At 37.2% G+C, this 22,048-nt stretch overlaps 1 long non-coding RNA gene across 1 annotated transcript in view; it reads left to right on the top strand.

Annotated features, from left to right (window-relative positions):
• The window catches only part of LOC129629856 (uncharacterized), a 125,984-nt gene that overhangs the window by 86,453 nt on the left and 17,483 nt on the right, over window positions 1-22,048 (top strand). Inside the window, exon 2 of the long non-coding RNA XR_008703351.1 lies at window positions 20,986-21,064. This is a non-coding gene — a long non-coding RNA (uncharacterized LOC129629856). The remainder of the gene's footprint in view (window positions 1-20,985; window positions 21,065-22,048) is intronic.

The raw sequence follows: 22,048 nt of genomic DNA, 5'->3' as shown, positions 1-22,048 counted from the left end.
GAAGGGGACGACAGAGGATGAGATGGTTGGATGGCATCACCGACTCAATGGACATGAGCGTGAGCAGGCTCTGGGAGTCGGTGATGGACAGGAAAGCCTGGTGTGCTGCAGTCCATGGGGTTGCAAAGAGTTAGACACAACTGAGTGACTGAACTGAACTGAACTGATAATTATGAAGATACGTATGAAATAATGTGAACTGATAAAGGCATAATATGATAATGATATAAGAAATAAGTAGGCATGTGAAATTGAATAGAAGGACAAATGGACTTAGTCTTGAGAGGATTTTTGTAATTATAAATAGATTTTTTCCTTTAAAAATGTTCTATACTAATGTTGTTACATAGACATATATATTTATATGATTTTATAGTGCATAAAGTCAGTCCAGTCATCCGGTTTGCAATAAGGCAGAAACTGCAGAATCCTAGCTCTGTCAGAAAACTGTCCATGCCCTGTGAATGTCTAATTAAAATCATAAGATTGATATAAGTTTGACTTCACTCTCTTCTAGGTAAGTATCGCACAATCAACTAGGAAATGAGATCTCTTGTATATGGAGGGAAAAGAGCCAAAAAAAATATATAAACAATAACATTCTATTAAAAATTGAGCCATGTGTGCACATAAAAAATTTTGATACTATTATTGAACCTGTAGTTGCCCTTCATTTTGCCTTATATTACTTATGTCACTTAATTACTGCAATTATGTTACATGATTGCCATATTGTCAACTCCATTTCATAGATGAGGAAATCAATCCCTAAATTAAATTACTTGCCTGAAATCATAGAGCAAATAAATGGCCTAATCAGATTTAAAACCGTATCTGTCTAACTGAAGAGACTGTTATCCCCATCCTGTACGTTTACACATTTACTCCACAGAAATACTGAGTATGTTGGGAGGTGGAAAGCGATAGAAGTTACAGTGTAGTTTTGTTATCAGGTTCAAATTGTTCATTGTGAGCATAAACACAGCCATTTACTTCTGCCGGTTTCAGATTCTTCTTGGTGAGATGAAAACAATAAGATTACCTTTCTTTTTCCTCCAAAGGATTATTACAAGGCTTAAAGATATAAAATGTGTCCTTTGCTCCATTTATTCAGCCAGTGCTCATTATACAGCTACTTTGTACCAAGCCTTCAAGGAGGGCCTAAAGATACAAAGATAAATCAGTGTAGGAAGACAGAAAAACATTACTTAAAATACTTATGTAAATCAAGCATGATTACCAAAAGTCTTAAGTACCATGAAAGAAAAATAAAACAGGGCAGGGTCTTTAATAGTTCAGAGGGTAGAAAAGTCCTCCTTGAGGAAGTATTGCATCATGCATATCTGAATTACAAGAAGATAATTAATACACAGAAAGTGTGAGGGAGACTTTCTGACAGAGGGCAGCATGTGTTAAGACCCAGAAGCAGAAAGAAGTGTGTTTGAGGAATCAAGATAAGGCAAATAAGTGACATTTTGCCCCTGAAGCTGAGGAGCTGCATAAAATGATACTTGAGAGAAAAGCAAGGGTTAGATAATGAGCCATTTAGACCCTTTAAAGATGTTCTTTTGAGGAAAAGTAGTGATGAGCTATTCAAAGATTTTGAGTAGAGGACCTAATCAGATTTGGGTTTAAAAAGAATTGAGAAACCATGTGAGAGGTTTGGATTTTATGGATGTAGGGTGATAAAACTGCCACCACAGAGTGTGAAGTAGAAGATGCAGGTAGTTCAGATGATGGCTGAATTCTGAGGATTTCCAATATTTAAAAGTTGGCTCAAGGAGAATCAGTCAAACAAGCTCCTTGACAAGGAGCAGCTGGCTGAGAGGTGAAGGAAATTCAAGGCCAGCCAGGGCACTGAAGCCAACAGCTACGTTTCAAGGCAGCAGTGGTTAATGGTGCCACTGCTACGGCTACTGCTAAGTCACGTCAGTCGTGTCCAACTCTGTGCGACCCCATAGACGCCAGCCCAACAGGCTCCCCCGTCCCTGGGATTCTCCAGGCAAGAACACTGGAGTGGGTTGCCATTTCCTTCTCCAATGCATGAAAGTGAAAAGTGAAAGGGAAGTCGCTCAGTCGTGTCCAACTCCTAGCGACACCATGAACTGCAGCCTACCAGGCTCCTCCATCCATGGGATTTTCCAGGCAAGAGTACTAGAGTGGGGTGCCGTTGCCTTCTCCATAATGGTGCCAAGTGCAGGTTAAATATCAAATGAGATTGCAAATAAAAAGTGCTATTGGATTTAGGGATGTTGAACTTACTGTAATGGAAGATGATTTCTTTGTTTTTATTATGCCCAGGGATTTAGGTTTCAGTTCAGTTCAGTTGCTCAGTCATGTCCGACTCTTTGTGACCCTATGAATCGCAGCATGCCAGGCCTCCCTGTCCATCACCAACTCTCGGAGTTCACTCAAACTCACGTCCATGGAGTCAGTGATGCCATCCAGCCATCTCCTCCTCTGTCTTCCCCTTCTCCTCCTGCCTCCAATCCCTCCCAGCATTAGTCTTTTCCAATGAGTCAACTCTTTGCATGAGGTGGCCAAAGTACTGGAGTTTCAGCTTTAGCATCGTTCCTTCCAAAGAACACCCAGGACTGATCTCCTTTAGAATGGACTGGTTGGATCTCCTTGCAGTCCAAGGGGACTCTCAAGAGTCTTCTCCAGCCCCACAGTTCAAAAGCATCAATTCCTCGGCGCTCAGCTTTCTTCACCGTCCAACTCTCACATCCATACATGACCACTGGAAAAACCATAGCCTTGACTAGATTTAGTTTTGGGTCTTGTTAAAAGACAAATCAACGCATATTAAAAATTTAAGTGTTTATTTCAGCAAACTTTGATTTCTACCAGGCAGGGCCAAACTGGAGGTGGTTCACAGCTCTCCACCAACAGGAGTTAGGGGCAAGGTGTTTTAGAGAATATGCAAAAGCAAAGGGGAAATTTTTGATTGGTTATTGCTTAAGTGGTTGCATGACTTGGGAAAACCTAGTGGACTACTTGTGATTTCTTGTTCTTCTCACCCTTGAGGCTTTTTCAGGAAATGACTCTGGTTCAGGTTTCATTGCTTACTCAGGGTTCCAGGGTTCCAAACTACTAGAGCCACCTCTGTCTAATGGCCTCCTTGTTTGATTACTTCAACAGTTCTGCTTCTGATCTAATGTGTTTCTTCCACACTTATATTTCCTTGTTCAGTAACAGTGGACTATCACCACTGAACTTTGGAGAAACTTATAAGGGCATTCCCAGGATGGGGAACACATGTATACCTGTGGCGGATTCATTTTGATATTTGGCAAAACTAATACAGTTATGTAAAGTTTAAAAAAAAAAAAAAGTTTTTAAACCTTTCAAGAAAGAGTGAAAATAAAAGGCATTTGGTATCAACAAAAGCAAATCAGTTTCTCTTGAGAGCTTGGATTTTTCCTGTGTTATGCCAGTGAGACAGGTGATTATTTACTACTGTCGAAAGGGAATGTTACCTGCTATTCCAGTCAATGAAGAACTTTTTTCTTCAGAAAAAATTTTTCAGAAGAACTGGAACAGATCCAGCCACCAGCCCCTGCAGCCTCCCACTTCCCCAGAAGGGGACCTGAGGGGAATTCAGGATGGAGAAAAACAGGAAACTTTCTGTGCTTGGATGCTGGCCCTGGATAGTTAAGATGTGAGTCTCAGGAGTAATTTCAGTGAGCCCAGGCTCTTGCATCTTCTCGTACATAGAAAAGTCTTTCCTCATTAACTTGACATGTCTGCTCCTTGTGATTAGCAGCACTCTTTTGATGTTTGACTACATGTCTCCCCACCACCACTCCAACAAAACCCTCCTGTATATCCTGGCTCCTCCCATAACTCTGCAAAGCAGTACCTCAGAGCTATCTGGGAGGCTGTCTCCCAGGCTACAGTCCTCAGTTAGATACCTGAATGAAACTTAAGTTGCTACTTTTAGGTTGTGCAATTTTCTCTAGTTACACTACTTAAAGAGATGACTCAAAAACTTTCATTATACACAATAAGATGACTGAGATTTAACTCTAGAACTTTAGGCCAAGGACAGTGAATTGAGCAAAGTTCATTTGTTCTCATTTATTTTTTCAGTTAACTGAGAAATAATTTAAATATAGTTAAATATAAGTCAAATAATTTAATTCTCAGAGTTTGAGAATTTAATTTTCTCAGAATTATTTTATAACTCCTGATATGAAATGCAGCCCTATGACCAAATAAATAAATTAAATTCAAACTGCTATCCATGCTTTCTGGGAATTCCAGTTTTTAAAGGTTTTATAATACTTTCACTTGATTCTGTTGTTTGGTTCTAATAAATATTATCTTCTGAAAAGAAATCCTGTATCTCTTATCTACAGAGACTATCATGTATTTCTTTACTCTATGAGCTAATACGTAATCAAGTTAGCAACTTTTTATGTCTTTTAAATCTTATTTTCCTTGTTTGTACAATTGCTTAACAAAACCAGAGGTTTCCTCCCCCCCATTTTACTTCTGTGAAGAAAAGTACCCCAAAATCATAAGTAAATTCAGATTTTGGTTGCAAGGACATTTTAACATCTGAATTACACTTACAAACCTTTGAATATATTCTCATGGCCAATCATTGTCCTATGGGCAAGTAGTAGTTATTAGGATTTGTGAGTAAATAAAGGTATAAAGAGCATTGTATAATAGTAAGAAGTTTCTGATTTCAGAATAGTTTGACCTTGTATCATCCATAGAATGTCACACGTTAAGAAATAAACTGCTGAAGTAGAAAGAAGACAACAAAAAGAGAGAACGTGAATTTAATCAGTCAGACATTTTACTGCCTTGAGGAACTAAACTATCTCATTCTACATGAACTGAATGATATTTATAAAAGTGCTGCTCTTTTGGTCTCCTGCTGCTTCTCCTCAGCAGCTTCCCAAGGCGTGCGGAAGCTGGTGCTTGTGCTGTTGCTCAGCTGCTCCGTTGCTCTTATTGTTCCAAAGAAGTTGCTGTCATGTGTATTAGATGTCACAGACATTAACTCAAACTAAAGCATTCTTACTAGTTAGTTTCTAGTTTAATGAGACTTGTGAAGGACAAGCAGAGCTCTTCCCAAGTTTAATTTATTAAGTACTAAAAGCTTAGAGTGAGAGCATATTCAAATCTGTCATGTGAAAGCACCAATATGCTAACATTTATGCCCCTATACTATAGGTGTAGAACCTATACAATTAGAAATGGAACATTAACATAATGTCAACTTAATTATCTAGTATTCAATAAATAACACAATTTTGAGCTATATTATAATTTTTTTCATATTTGTATAAAGGGGATATTACTTCAAGTTGAAAAAAAAAAAAGATAAAGGAAAGAAATACCTGCTGTGTAAGTTGTTAAAAATGGTATTTTGGATAAATTTCTTCACTTTTGTCTTTCTTATCCTTCCTTTTCCATTGTATACTAATTCTGAATTTCTTAATCTATGTAGTTTATTTTAACAGCAGAAGTCTCCTGTTTCACTTACTGTTATTTTTCAGCAAATTCTTATAGGGTACTGTTTGTCAGATCTTCTCCTAGGCTCTGTTAACACAACAGTGAACAAGAACAAGCATTGCCTGTGCCTTTGCGGCACTTAGAATCAGGTTGTAAAGAAAGAGCCAATCAAATAACCTCTGAAATAAGCTACAAACTGTAGTTTTGCAGTTGTTGTAGAGGAAAGATACATAACAGAAACTTGGTAAGACCAAAGAAGTCAGGTAATGTGGATCAGCTGCACTAAGGAATCTGCTCAGAAGGAAAGCATATCAGATGGAACAGATGTGGCAAAGGAATAAACATAAGAAACATAAATAATTTTGCTGTGACTGGAGCAGGAAAAAAAAAAAGAGCAAAAATCACACTAAAGAAGTGATTAAGCATAGACAGGGTACTATTTTGGGGGGGTGAGGTTAAGGATATTGTTTTTATGCTAAGAGTAATTGCAAGGCTTTGAACTGTGTTGAGCATGTGATAAAATTTTGAAAGGATTTTGACTACCTCATGGAGAGTGGACAACATTAAGTATGAATAAACCATTGGATGTTAGTTTTGTGTTATCTAGGTGAAATGTAATGGTAACTAATCAGAGTGATGGAGAGCTCTTTAAGAGATATAACGGAGTGGTGATGGATTAGATAGAAAAGCTTTCAGTAAATATCAGTGGTTCTCAAGTTAAACACTTGTTTTTTTGGTTCTGTTATTCAGTGAGATAAATAAGTCTAGCTTTATAAGGTTGAGTACTGTGGTTGGATTGTCTATGTATTTAGTTTGTTTAGCATCAAGGAAAAGTAACTGTTTTCAGGAACAGGGGTCAGAAACCTATAACCAAATCCAGACCACTGCCTGTTTTCATAAATACAATTTATTGTATCTCAGCATCATCCATCCATTCATTTATGCATCATCTGTGGCTGTTTTTACATAGTGTTAAAGTTGGTAATTTCAACAAAGATAATATGGCCCACAAAGCATATAACATTTACTGCCTGGCCCTTTACAGAAAAAGTTTACCAGATCCTGCTCTAGAAGATGGAAATGGTTTTATCATATTTTTATTTTTATTGTTATACCTCCTATTAATGTTTTTGACCAAAAAGTTGATTTCTCCTTCTAATCATCAGCATTAATTAATTTGTTTGTTCATGTCAAAGTTAATTCTTAAATTTCCACTACTCGGAGCATGGGCTGTACTGGGGACCCTGCTCCTATTAATAGTTTAAGGCAACTCACAGTTGCATCCAGTCAGTGTGAAAGCACTGCATGATGTGGCAGCTTCCTTTACAAAGCATCTTTGCCCAAAGAATATTCCCCCAAAGCAAAACAAATATACAGAGTCCACTTTTTGTATAATTTTTAATACTTTAGGAAATTACTCAGGCATAACAATTTTATTTTTTTCCTTCAGTATCTTGTGTTTTGGTAGTATGTCTTTCTCTACCTTGTAAGATAGACTGAGGCATAAAATACGCCAACGGTCACAGAGCCTGACAGAGCCAAGATTCTAACCCGCAGTGTGTGTTAAGGAGCCATTATCTTGAAGTCAATCTATTTCATGTACTAAAAGACCACTGTAGTAAAATTCTAAATAAAGATTTATCCATGTATAAGAAACCACTGCAGATGGTGATTGCAGCCATGAAATTAAAAGACGCTGACTCCTTGGAAGGAAAGTTATGACCAACCTAGATAGCATATTCAAAAACAGAGACATTACTTTGCCAACAAAGGTCCGTCTAGTCAAGGCTATGGTTTTTCCAATGGTCATATATGGATGTGAGAGTTGGACTGTGAAGAAAGCTGAGCACTGAAGAATTGATGCTTTTGAACTATGGTGTTGGACAAGACTCTTCAGAGTCCCTTGGACTGCGAGGAGATCCAACCAGTCCATCCTAAAGGAGATCAGTCCTGGTTATTCATTGGAAGGAATGATGCTGAGGCTGAAACTCCAATACTTTGGCCACCTCATGCGAAGAGTTGACTCATTGGAAAAGACCCTGATGCTGGGAGGGATTGGGGGCAGGAGGAGAAGGGGAAGACAGAGGATGAGATGGCTGGATGGCATCACTGACTCGATGGACATGAGTTTGGGTGAACTCCAGGAGTTGGTGATGGACAGGGAGGCCTGGTGTGCTGTGATTCATGGGGTCATAAGGAGTCGCACGCAACTGAGCGACTGAACTGAACTGAACTGAAGCCTTGTAACCCTGTTGTCTCATTTGGTCCAAATAATAATAATTAGGATTATAATTAGAAAATATTTTAAAATCTAGTACATATTGTGTTGGCCAAAAAGTTTGTTTGGCTTTCACTTCTCCTAGAAACAAAGATTTTTGTTGAAGGTGTAAACCATTAAAACTGTTTTTAAATTCTCTTTGGAAAGATTGGGGCTTCCCTGGTGGCTCAGACAGTAAAGAATTTGCCTGTAATGCAGGAGACCTGGGTTTCATCTCTGGGTCAGAAAGATCTCCTGGAGAAATGAATGGCTACCTACTTGAGTATCCTTGACTGGAGAATTCCATGGACGGAGGAACCTGGCGGACTATGGTTCACGGGTTCGCAAAGAGTCTGAAAGGACCAAGTGACTAACACTTTCATAGCAAAGATTGCATTTCTAAAGTAAGGTTATTGAATGTTTATGGAATGAAAAAATTAGCTGAGTCCTTTATTGATGACAACTCTTCCAGTCTGTCTTCTTAAATAGTCAAAGGAGTGAACTAAATTACCTTTCATGTAGTAGTACCTTTCAGTAAACCTTTATGAGTGTGATACTGCTTCTCTGGGGTGCAAAAGTGTATCAAACACAGGGAAGCCTGATGTGTGAATAATAATGTTTGGGAGATATTCAGCGTGATCTTCTTGTATAAACAAAACATGTAATTGAATACAATCATATTAACAAACAGCCACTTACTCTAAAAACAACTGGAAGGAAATACAACAAAATATTAATTTGGTGCATTGTTTATTCTTATCTAATTTCTTTGTCTTCCAAATGCGTATTTGTGAAAATGCATATTTGTGAAAATGCATTGCCTTTTCAATAAAATACACTTTATATAAAAAGATTAAAAATATGATTATTTTTCAAGATTTGTACACATTAAATTTAATCTCCATTGCATATCTATGATATTGTTAGAAAAGAAAATGATCAATTTGTAAGTTATAAAGAAAATGTACTTTCAAGGTTAGTAGCTAGAGACAAAAAAAAAAAGAAGTTAGCAGAACCCAAATCTTCTGATTTTTAACCCATGAATCCAATGATATTGGGGCTTCCCAGGTGGTTCAGTGATAATCTGCCTGTGAATACAGAAGGTGTGGGTCAGATCCATGGTTTGGGAAGACACCCTGGAGAAGGGAATTGCTACCCATTCCAGTATTCTTGCCTGGGAAATCCCACGAACAGAGGAGCCTGGTGGGCTGAGGTCCATTGGGTCGCAAAAAGTCAGACACAACTTAGCAACTAAACAACAGTAACAATAGCAACCAATGATATTAGCTCTCCATAATAGTATAGCATAGTGTCATTTATGTTCACCAGCCTATTAGTGACGAAAACCATTAATAAGCATGAAAATGTGTTCACGAAAAAGCATTGTCATCCCTCACTTGTACCTTAATTGGAATATTAAATGATAGTACAAAGAGCATCCTCACAAAGGTCTGGAGTAAACTGGATCTCTTTAATTTCTCTCTTGTTATTCCTGAGCATTGTCATAGCTTCTTCATCTTTGAAAGTGAGGTTAAAATCTTTTACATTGCTCGCTAAATATTAATTTGTGTTTCTAACAATAGTAGCTAAATTTTGCAGAATGTTTCCTATGAGACAGGCACCTTATATCTATTAAAATTATCTGTTTGAAGTGGGATCCTTGTTTATGGGCGAGAACATTGAGGATCAGAGTGATTCAGTAAGTAGGTCAAGGTCTTATAATTAGTAGGAGCATAGATGAAAATCACACCCAGTCTCATTTTGAGTTCAAGCGCCTAACAACTATAGATAACATCCTCCTTTTCTCACAGAAACTTGCTTTGACTTTTCATCTCACTGATCTGTTAACCCTAATACTTTGGTTTCACTAATGTCACTTCTGTTTCTTTTCTATCAAAAAATGTCTTTAGGCTTTCAGATGCATAGAGATTCATAAATTCCCCCAATCTTCTGCTTTTGATTACAAGTATTTCTGTTTGACTTAGCTACAAAGATTTCTCACAAATGATTTTGTAGCAAAACTCTATTTGTTTGCTGATAATTCAATTTGAAACAAAGCAAAGAAGAAGGAAAGCTTTTTTTGTTTTTATTTTTTGACTTATTAATCCTTACCAAGTACACCCTGCTAGGAAGCTGCAGGGTACTTTAAACCAGGTCATTTTGACTAAACATAAATACAGCACAAATTGGATGTCCCCTCAGGCCTTTGAACTGACTTGAAGCTAAGACTATACCCGGACCTTAGGTTTCATCTATGCCTGTTCTTGGAACAGAGCCAAATTCTCAGCAGAAACACACATTTGCAGGAAGAGGACAGCTGCCGTAGGTTTTGAAACTAGGAGCACTAGCACTTTCTAAAAGCTGAAAAATACAGACCATCTCTGAACTTAATTACTTGACTTCTGCAAAGGCACATGAAGAAACTCCTAATGTCTTTGCCTAAACTATTTATTGCTGTGGGGTAGGATGGTGGGAAAAACTTTGGAGCTTGACTGGCTGTGCAGTCTTGGCTTGCCATTAGTTGTAGCATATCACTGACGTTTTATTCTAAGTTTTATCATACCTTAATGGATTTTTTGTGAGTGTTCTTGAAATACAGAGGAACATCAAAAAATAGTTTCATGGCAGCTGTTATTTTGAAGCTAACCACTTTGCATTACCAGCACCCTGAGGTGTGTCCCTTTAGATATTAATTTATTTAATAAAATTTAAAACATCTTTCTCCTTCTATAGTTATCTTTTGTTTTCCAGTGGTAACAGTCTTCCTCTGTAGCTATCTATTTAATGACAATCATTTTGCCCAAACTTTGTATGGCAGGATCATCTTTTAAAGCAAATAAAGCACTCAGATTTGTAGAACATTCATGAAATAATCTTTCAAATGTATTTAAGCTGAAATGATATGGTCTCAAGTACCAAATTCCTAAATAAACGTAAAAGATTTTAAAGTTCAATGAGAGGAAAGTGTTTCCCAAGTCTCATGAAAATAAATGCATAAAATCAGTTCAATTGGGAAAGACAAAATAGATTTGCTCTTTAAAGTATACCAGTGGAAAGAGGCATCTTGCCAGATGATGTCTTCTGAATTCAGGTGCATTTATTGATTTTTTTGCAGATTAGCTTATCTTATTGAATCTTGCAATTGTATCCTGTTATATCATATACTGCCCCAGTTTGATGGCATCCTGGCTGTGTTCCCTTTCCTTAAGAAAGGATGATTAGGCTGAAGGAGATTGTCATTGTTACGTGTCTGGAAGTGGAGAGACTACCATGTCCTGCTTCAAGGATGTAAACATAGCTCTCAGGCCTGCCTGCTAATAATACAACTTAAAAAACGACAAATATTAACTTTAGAAGAATACTGAAGGAATGAATTTGAAGTAAACTACAGAAAGCTGTTTTCTTTTTCTGGATTCTTTCTTATTTAACAATAAGGTGCTTAACATGCTCTCCTAAGTAACCTGAAGGTCTTTCAAATTAGTCTAATAATTTGCAGCCAATTAATAACTTAAGATACCTGAACTGTTATTGATTAAAAACATTGGCTTCCACCTGTGCTGAGTATTCTGGGGTTAACAGAACTTTCCAGCATATACAAAAGACATTCACAGCTGAAACTCTGGGACATAGAAAAAGACCTTCAAAGTCTGATGGATGATATGCCAACCCAAGGCCCTTGTAGCAGCAGAGTAGCTCACAGACTGAGGGATAAATCAAAGCATTAATCGGTCTTGTCAGTAAAGCAGGTGTTTTGATGGCCTTTATGGTTCATTTTCATGCAAAAGGGTGGTGAGATACAGAAATCACAGGGGATTGCAAATAAATGGCACTGACAGGATTGATCCCACCAGACGAGGGGGCCCAAACCAGCCTGTCTTTTCATATTATGAAATACACCTAATAGCAGTGCCTTCTTAAGCTCTAATTCTTCAGTAGCCTATTTGTGAGCTCAGGATTTTCCTTCTCTTTCTTTTTCTTGTCTTTTCTTCTTTTTTCTTTGTTTCTTTCTTTCTTTTTTTAATCATATGCCAAAAACCTTTCTTTTCTTTTCACGATAAAACATTGCAGCAGCCATAGCACGTTTAGAATGTTAAAGAACCAGGGTGCACATGACTTGACAAAAGATTTTTGTTCTTAAAAGATTTCAAGACAGGATATGCAAACTGTGTAATCTGGTTCCAAGATGGAAGGGGGAGCGGGGGAGGAGGAGAGGCAAATCTGCTCTTCTACTTCAAAATTCAATGATAAAAGAATATATTATCCCAAAGATCCAGGAACATAGACAACTCTCAATACATGCTGCTACTGCTGCTGCTAAGTCACTTCAGACGTGTCCGACTCTGTGCGACCCAATAGACGGCAGCCCGCCAGGCTCCGCCATCCCTGGGATTCTCCAGGCAAGAACACTGGAGTGGGCTGCCATTTCCTTCTCCAGTGCATAAAAGTGAAAGGTGAAAGTGAAGTCGCTCAGTCGTGTCCGACTCTTAGCGACCCCATGGACTGCAGCCTACCAGGCTCCTCCATCCATGGGATTTTCCAAGCAAGAGTACTGGAGTGGGGTGCCATTGCCTTCTCCACTCAATACATGAGCTCATTAGAAATTATGTATCTTAAACTATGGCTAAATTTGGAAAAATAATTTAAAACTTAGAAAATTTCAAGTACATTTATGGTCAGTCTGGCATCTTATAGAAAGGCAATTTTGATTTAACATTTAGGTATTTTGCTAGATTTAAGTGACCAGTTATTGATATAGTAGAATATAAGTTGACAAACATAATTAAAATTACATTTGTAAATTCTCTAGTAGGTTTCATCATTTTTCTTCTGTAGAGTAGTATGTGTGAAGCCTGGGAAGCTTCATAGAGTAGTATGTGAAGTGAAAGTCTCTCAGTTGTGTCTGATTCTTTGTGACCCCATGGACTTTATAGTCCATGGAATTTTCCAGGCCAGAATCCTGGAGTTGGTGGCTATTCCCTTCTCCAGGGGATCTTCCCAACCCAGGGATTGAATCCAGGTCTCCTGCATTGCAGGCAAATTCTTTAACAGTTGAGACATGAGGGAAGCCCATAGAGTAGTATACTTTTGAATAAATCTCAAAATTACTTGTCAACTTATTAATAGGCAAGTGTTGAGTAGTTATTATGTGTGTCCTAGGGATTAGTCTAAGTACTTTATATGTGCATTACTCATAAACATATGTGGAAAATAATATTATCTCTATAAGAAAACATAAACACGGAGAGGATTAGTAATTTTGTCCTAGGTCCTACAGCTTTGAGACTGAAATTTAAACATAGTCCGTCTCCAGAGCCCTGATGCACCTTCATAACACTCTTCTGCCTCTAGAAAATAACTCATAAGATCCCTTGTTCTCAATACTAATATTAATATTTTGGATTGTTACACTAAATATGTAGATCTTTTGCAATTCAGATTTTTTATTTAACAAAAACTGAATTTCTTAAGTCAAATTATGTTTCCCACATGATTTTACACAGAACTTTTAGTTCATAATATGGAATAAAATCTTACTGGAGAGTTCATACTATCTTTTCTAATAACTCTGAAGAAAATACAATAATTTCTTAATTTTCCTGAGTACTCTAGAACCTAGGATTTAGGAACAGGAAATGGCTGTTGGTGACAAAGAAGCTGAAAGGTGGCTTGGAGAAAACATTACCTCAGCCTGCAATCTGATATAAAGTTTGCTTAGTTTCTATGTTATGAAACTAGCAAGAACTATCTTATTGCTATCTCCAGAAAGAACTGGAGAATATTTATTTGCAGACCTCTAGAACGATAAATTTCCAAGGAAATGAAATTGGTCACATCGCCTGGAAAGTGCATTAGCACCATGCAGACAATCTGCATGAGGAATCTGCCCAAAGCCAGGAATTTATTTGTTGACTGTAGATTCCCAGAGCAAGAGTAGAGTGGCCTAACACGAATGCTTTGTGACATCAGGTTAAGAATACCCCATACATCCATCACCACAAAAGGGAGATAGAATTCTTCAGTAAGAGTTATTCATTTTAATGATAGCATTTCCTGGGTTATTCACCTTTCTTTACAATCTGAGGTTAACTCTCTTTGATTGTCACATTATTTTTAGAGTTGTAAATACAATATATACAATCTTGGAGCAATTATAGCTTATTGGCCTGGTTACATTTTGTCTCCTTTGGAAAGAATTCTTAATATGAACATTCAAAGTTAGATCTTAAAGGCTCTCTGTTGAAATTGCATGCTAATTAAAATTAAATACGGAATTTGTATATTAAGAGCATATGAACTTGTGCATTTTTCTGAGAATATGATCTATTAATTGCATTATATTTTCAGAGAATGCATGTTTCCAAAAAAACTAAGAAAGCCTAGTGCAATGATTTTGTAAAATTCTGCTCTTCTTCATTCTGTGTTGCCAGCCAACATGATGCTTTAAGAAGAGACTGCAGTTGTTGTTAATATTGATTTTTTTTTCCTTACTGATGAATAAAATGTATGCAATTTTTTTTTACTGTGATAACATATATGTGCCATTTTACGGTTTTAACCATTTTAAAGTGTACAGTTGAGTGACTTTAAGTACATTCACATTGTGTTGTAACCATCACTACTATCCATCTTCAAAACTGTTTCATATCCCAAGAGATTGTTGTTTTTTAAAAACATCAATAGCATTCCCAATTCTAAGTGTGGAAGAAATTAACTTTATTATTTTGGTTAAGACTATAATTTCCTAATTGATTTTAGAGCCCATTCTCCCTCCAAGTATATTATACTTCTATCTGAATTATTTCTGAGAATATTATTAAATGCCTCAACATGAACATATATCATTTAAAAATTTTTAATTTGAGCTCAGATTAAAATAATATAAATCAGAAGTAGATATTTTTCTAATAATGTTAAGTAAGTCAGCAATGTGACTATGATTTCAACAGAAATCAATCCCTTAATTAAAAACCAAAGGTGAGAGTATGTTAATTTTAAAAGTCTAAGAGATTAACATAAAACTTTAATTTGTATTGTTGAAAAACATGTTACCCTATTTCTTTACTTTGTAAAATTTTGTACTATGTTAATAACCAATCTAACTGAATTACAGACTGGATCCTAATTTAAAAACAAAAGAAGTTCTTTTTTTCACTGATGACAATTAGTATAGAAAATGTACAAGTATGAATAAAAGTGGAAAGAAAGGGAAAAAAACAGAAGCTTATCCATAGGATCTCAAATTATGCTTTAAGGATGGCACCCCACTCCAGTACTCTTGCCTGGAAGATCCCATGGACGGAGGAGCCTGGTAGGCTGCAGTCCATGGGGTCACTAAGAGTCGGACACGACTGAGCGACTTCCCTTTCACTTTTCACTTTCATGCATTGGAGAAGGAAATGGCAACCCACTCCAGTGTTCTTGTCTGGAGAATCCCAGGGACGAGGGAGCCTAGTGGGCTGCCGCCTATGGGGTCGCATAGAGTTGGACACGACTGAAGCGACTTAGCAGCAGCAGCAGCAACAATTAAAAAATGTTTGTATAAAAACTGTGTCAACTTTTCTGGTAACTTCATGTTTTATGTGAAAAAATTAAAATTCATATTGTGTATTTATGTTAAAAACTTTTTAATGTTAAATTATTTTGAAGTGTACTATAGACACCTGGGTTATTTTCTATCATTTAACAAATATTTATTTAAACACATGATATATCTTTATATTGTAATTATTGCAGAAAGAATTTCACTATTTATTGTTTTTAAACACAAAATATAGATATAAGGACAAGAGATCAAGCATTTGTTTTCAACTTACAATGAATTGAAAGCAACTCTGAGAACTTTATGGCAGCCTGAAACTGAAAGTGTTACTCCCTCAGTCATGTCCAACTCTGCAAACCCATGGACTGTAGCCTGCCAGGCTCCTCTGCCCGTGGGATTCTTCAGGCAAGAAGAGTGCAATGAGTAGCCATTCCATTCTCCAGGGGATCTTCCCAACTCAGGGTTTGAACCTGGGTCTCCTGCATTGCAGGCAGATTCTTTACTGTCTGAGCCACCTGATTTAGAATGTTTTCACAGGATTGCATATTGACACTTTTCACACTTAAAGTTGATCATGAACAAGATTTGAAAATTTTGCTCTTCTAGAGCCTGTTCCAGAGAGTAACTTTTAAGATGTAAGTTGACATAAGGAAACAAGTGTAATGCATTCATTTTTACAGATAGTCTTTCTTCACCCACTCTGACTTCCTAATTTTATGTTTATAGGCAAATTGATCAAGGCTGTGGAAAATAGAGTTCCTAACTCTACAAATAACCTCTGTAAATAATGCACCTAGGTAAATTCAACTACAGGTTGTGTAAGTGTAGAAGAGACATACATTTATTTTTCTTCTAAATCTGAACATCCAGAGAGTAATATGCATGTCTTTAGATATTAATATGAATGACAATGAGTTTAAAAATCTAATCCATTCAACTGGGTTTATGAAACATTTTCTAGCAACTTTTATAGCCAATTTCAAAGTAAAAGAGTCATATATTCTTAGCAGAGCCATTTATTTTGGGAAGGAGAAAATTATCAAGAATGGTTTACAAACATATATACAAATGTTTGGCTTACTTATGGAAAAATAAAACTCATTTAATAAAAGCAGAATTTCTCTAGGGGTATTAAAACATCTTAAGTAGATCATATTCATGGCAACCTGTATCCCTCACTGCCATATGCCTGCTTCACTGCCTCTTATTGTGGACCTGCTGAACCCAGAACAGTTTAGAGGCTGTGATATGGGCCAAACAATCCAACTTCTAGTTTTTGAATTGGGTCCAATGATAGCCACACATGCACTTTAATCAGAAACATTTAGCAGATACAGCTACTAATCTGTGAAACTGAATGTAGCTGTTGCCAGCCTTCAGTTTTAACTTGGACAAGAAAACAGAGAACATGCCCTGTGTACTAAACAGAGGAACCCCCAGACCTACTACTATAAGCATTTCCTACGGTAGCTGTAACAAATCACCACAGACTTGGTGGCTTACATCCACAAACTTTATCCACTGATACTTTTGGAAAATCAAAGTCCAGAATTAAGGTATAGGTGGGGCTATGCTCCCTTCCAAAAACTCTCAGGGGAAAATCTTATCTAGCATCTTCCAGCTTTTGGTGACTCCAGGCTTTTATTCTAGCAGAAGAGTTTTAATCTCCGCCACTGTCTCCACATGGTCTTAATCTTTTCTCTTTGTCTCTTATGACACTTGTCATTCAATTTGAGTCCCACCCAAGTAATCCAGATGACCTTGTGTCAAAATACTCAATTACATCTGCAAAGACCCTTCAGTAAGCTCACATTCACAGTTTCCAGGGGCTAGAACATGGCTGTATGTTTTAAGGTGGCCACAATTCAACCCAAGCAACTATTGTTTTTATTTATTTTTAATTGGCATATAATTACTTTACAATATTGTGTTGGTTTCTGCCACACATCAACATGAGTCAGAATAGGTATACATATGCCCCTCCCTCTTGAACCTCGTCCCACCCCTCTCTGGTTGTCACAGAGCATCAGGTTTGGGCTCCCTGCATCACACAACAAATTTCCACTGGCTGTCTATTTTACATATAGTAATGCATATGTTTCAACGCTGCTGTCTCACCTTGTCCCACTTGTCCCACCCCCTTTCTCCCACACTGTGTCCACAAGTCTGATCTCTGAGTCTGCATCTTCATTGCTGCCCTGCAAGTAGGTTCATCAGTACCAGCTTTCTAGATTCCATATATATGTGTTAATATACAATATTTCTTTTTATCTTTCTGACTTACTTCACTCTGTATAATAGGCTCTAAGTTCATCTTCCTCATTAGAACTGACTCAAATGCATTCTTTTTTATGGCTGAGTAATATCCCATTGTATATATGTACCACAACTTCTTTATCCATTCATCTGTCAATGGACATCTAGGGCACTTCCATGTCCTAGCTATTGTAAACAGTGCTGCAGTGAGCATTGCAACCCAAGCAACTATTATCACTACTTACGCTGCTATATTGTGGTATATATAAATTTAATGGTCATGTTACACTGTATTCTGTAACAGCTACCTGCCTGTCCAATACAGTGGCACACACACAACAAAACTGTTTAATGAAAATAATAATAACTGTGATAGTTAATATATATTGAATTTCATTTTGTGAATGACAATTTTTTAACTTATTTACTCTATAAACAGCAACTCCATAAAGCAGACATATCATTATCCCAGTTGTACAGATCAGTGCATAAAGACACAGAAATGTAAAGTGGGTTGTCTGATTTACACAGGTGAAGGGGCAGATTTCAGAACCCTTGCTCTTAAACTGACATCTATATTTTGCAGCCTTTCATGTAATTTGAAGATTATATAGGAAAAAATCTTATTCCTCTTTGAGAAAATTACTTGCTTATATTTCCAGAACCCATACGAAGTTTGGAGCCACAATAATTTTAACCTTGAGAATTAACTACTGTATTTCAAGTATGAATAATATTGAAAAATACAGAAGAGTTATTTTATCACAGATGGAGAAATAAAATTTCTCAAAAGCAGACTCCTAAGTTAATGAAGTTAACTGAATAAATTAGGAATTATATAGAGAGAAGTCAGTCTCATGTCTGACTTACAAGACTGTTTTTATTTTCTCTTTATATTTGCTAAAATAAAATAAAACAAATTTAAAATAAGGTTAAAGGGAATGTGGCAGACCTTTTTGCTCCAAAAATGGCTTCACTAATATATCTTATTTCTTATCCTTAAACTTGAACGTGGTTCATTAAGAGGTAGTGTCTATTATACTAGAGCCTGGGTAGAACTTGTAACTGCTTGACGAATGTGGCAGAAGTGATGCTATGGGAATTTGGAAGCTAAATGCCTTTTGTTTGTTTATTTATTCAAGTGCATTGAGTCTTAGTTGGTGCACGTGGGATCTTTGATCTTCACCGAGGCATGTGGGGCTTTTAGTTGTGGCAGGCAGGTTCTTCAGTTGTGGCATGCAGACTCTTAGTTGCAGCCCATGGGATCTGGTTCCCTGACTGGGGATCTAACCCTGGCCCCCTCCACTGGGAGCATGGAGTCTTAGCCCCTGGACCACTAAAGAAGTACCTGGAAGCTGAGTCTTAAAAGGGAGTATAGATTGCATCAGCAGTCTTTCTCCCTCTCTCCCTCTCATCTTTTTCTCTCTCTCCCTCATGATATTTGCCCTTGGGATGCAGACATTATACTCTGAGGAAGTCCCAGCCACCTGTAGAGGCCGTGTGTGATTGCTCAGATTGGCAGCCCCTGACTGGTCCTCAGCTGATAGCCCACATCAGCTGTCAGACCTGTGAATGAGTAGGAGTTTAGATAATAGCAGCCCCAAGTCTTTGAGTTTTCTCACTAAAGCTTCAGACAGACAATCCATTCCTATTGTATTATGAGTTGTTTAGCACAGAACTATAGGAAATTATAAAAGACTATTGTTGTTTTATGCTGCCGTGCTTTAGGGTAATTTGTTGCACAGCATTAGGTAATTAAGGTAGAGGAAATGTCATCATGACCTATTCTCTACATTGCATATTAGTTTGGCATTTAACTTACTAGTTTATTTTTTTAACTAGTCAGCTTTCCATTGTATAGCTTTTAGTGTGTTAAAGAAATATCTATTTAGTATCTTCTATGTACCAGGCCTGTGGTAGGCCCTAGTAGTATGATGATATAGGAGACAAAGTCTGCTGTTATAGAGCTTATGTTCTAACTTGGTAAAAATACAGTTCCTGCATTGACCCCATAGCACTTCATATCTAAATCCAGAGACATGGGACAGCCTCTGACAAAGAAGATAATTCTAGTCACCTTTTGTGTCCTAGCTGAAGTTCCCTGGGAGCAGAGCCTGAGATGTATGCTTGTTTACAAGTAGTAATTTATTAGGGAAAGAGTCCCAGGAAAAACCACAAAAGGAGAGGAAGAAGCAGAAGAAGCCAAGCAGTGGTACAAGTTAAACCTTCAGGCAATGTCCCAGACTCAACTTGATTGATTCCACAGAGTAGCTCTGTGGGTACATTGCATGAAGGGTTTATCTCCATCAGATATGGCAGAGCTGGGCCTTTACACTGTCTGATCAGTCAGTCATCTTAAAGGGATGTAAATTGCCAAGCACTCTATTCTTTCTGATTTTGAGTAATATAATTCCAGATATGCAAGGGAGGTTTTGGGAAAAGACCATCATAAGACAGGGGAAAGATAAAAAGAAATAATAAAAGTGATGTTAAGAGATCTGGGATGTGCATGGATACTATCGCCTAACTTACTGAGGATAAATAATTTAGGATACAAAAAAAGTAAAATAATTGAAACATAAAATGCGCAGAATGAAAATTAAGAACCAAGAAGGTAAATACTGATGTAGATTTCCTGAAAGTAAAATATTTTGCATCCCCAAAATAAAATCATAGTTTCTCAACCCAAATGTATTTATTATTTCGCATAGATTGTTATGTTTCTTTATTCTTTGAAGTTATTTAGTAGTATGCTGTTGTGTGATGTCATATGATAGCTATTTAATGATATGATACTGCTGCTGCTAAGTCACTTCAGTCGTGTCGGACTCTGTGTGACCCCATAGACGTCAGCACACCAGGCTTCCCCGTCCCTGGGATTCTCCAGGCAAGAACACTGGAGTAGGTTGCCATTTCCTCCTCCAATTCATGAAAGTGAAAAGTGAAAGTGAAGATGATACTATAGTAATATAATTTTCAGGGAGAATCAAGAATAATATAGATAGAGGAAGGGATGGGGCAAAGGGGGCATCCGTGTGTATATGCCGTGTGGGGGTTTGGTCACTAAGTCATGTCTGACTTTAGAAAAAAATACATATGCAGAAAATATTCAGACTGTCTTAAATTCTATTTCTCAATTTAAATAAAATTTAAGTAATTTCTAATCACTTTTTGAATTCTGTTTCAATGCTTTGTATTTTGTGCGCTCAGTCATTCTGACTCTGTGATCTATAGACTGTAACCTGCCAGGCTCCTCTGTCCTTGGGATTTCCCAGACACAACTACTGGAATGGATTGCCATTTTCTTCTCCAGGGGATGCACTCTATACAGATATTATTTGTTCCCTTTCCAATTTGGACTAGGTATGGATAAGTCTACTGATTATAATTAGTGTAACTTTTGCTTCTACTACCCTTTGACTGCTTTCCACCAACTGGAAATTATTTATCTCTCCAATAGGATCTTACTTCCCCAATCAGGGATTGAACTCGTGTCCCCTGCAGTGGAAGCATGGTGTTTTAACCACTGGACTGACAAGGTAATCCCAGTGACTCCCTCTTCTGAGTTTGCCTCCCTGGATAGAGAAGAGGGAGCTCTGAATGTGTGTTTTATGCATTTATTTACTTATTTTAATCACACAAAATTTTTAAACGTCAAGACACGTTTAAATTGAGAGGTAGTGACTGAACATAGGATATTTAGAAGGAACATGCAGCTCTGTGTGTTGATTTCTAACTGTTCCTGTAGTATGGTAAAAAGAACCAGGCTTGGTGCTAATATTAGAAAATTCATTTGATTTTTCTAACAAGGGCTGAACTCATGTTCTTTACTCTTCACAGTTAAATGAATGAATGAAAAAGTCTCCATGTCTGACTTTGTTGAATAACAGATGTTCTTGTTTGACTATTCATTTGTATCCTTTAAGTTAAAAAGTTGGTCTTAGTACAAATCAGTCATTTCAAAAAACAAAGCACAGTAGATAGAGCTTAGCGTGATTAAATATATATATCATTGTATTAGTTATCTGTTGCTGCATAATAAATTAACACAGTTTTTGTCGGTCAGTGATCTAGGCATGGCTTGCCTGGGTCCTTTGTTTTTCTCACAAAGCTGCAATCCAAATCAGTTCTGGGTTGAGGTCTTATCTGAAGCTCAGGTGAGAAAGAGCTCATTTCTAAGCCTAAGTGTTCTTTGACAGAATTCCATCTTCATGTTCTGTCCAGTTTAGGACCTCAGCTCTTTCTTTGCTGTCACCTAGAACTCCCCTTAGTTCCCGGCCACTTTGGCTTCTCTATTTGGCAGCTTATTCCATCAAATCCAGCAAAAGCCAATAGAAAAGGGTCTTCTAGCAAGATGCAGGATAGTATCTTAGGCAGTGTAATCATGAAAATAATATCCCATGGTCTGTATCATATTTTGTTGATTAGCAACAAATCACAGATACCACCCACCCTCAAAGGGAGGGGATTGTACAGAATCATGAGCAACAAAAAAGCAGGGAAAATCAGGGGCCATCTTGGAG

This window comes from Bubalus kerabau, chromosome 16 (genome assembly GCF_029407905.1).
Source record: "Bubalus kerabau isolate K-KA32 ecotype Philippines breed swamp buffalo chromosome 16, PCC_UOA_SB_1v2, whole genome shotgun sequence".
Taxonomy (NCBI): Eukaryota; Metazoa; Chordata; class Mammalia; order Artiodactyla; family Bovidae; genus Bubalus; species Bubalus kerabau.
This window is presented reverse-complemented; position numbering and strand designations above follow the sequence as displayed.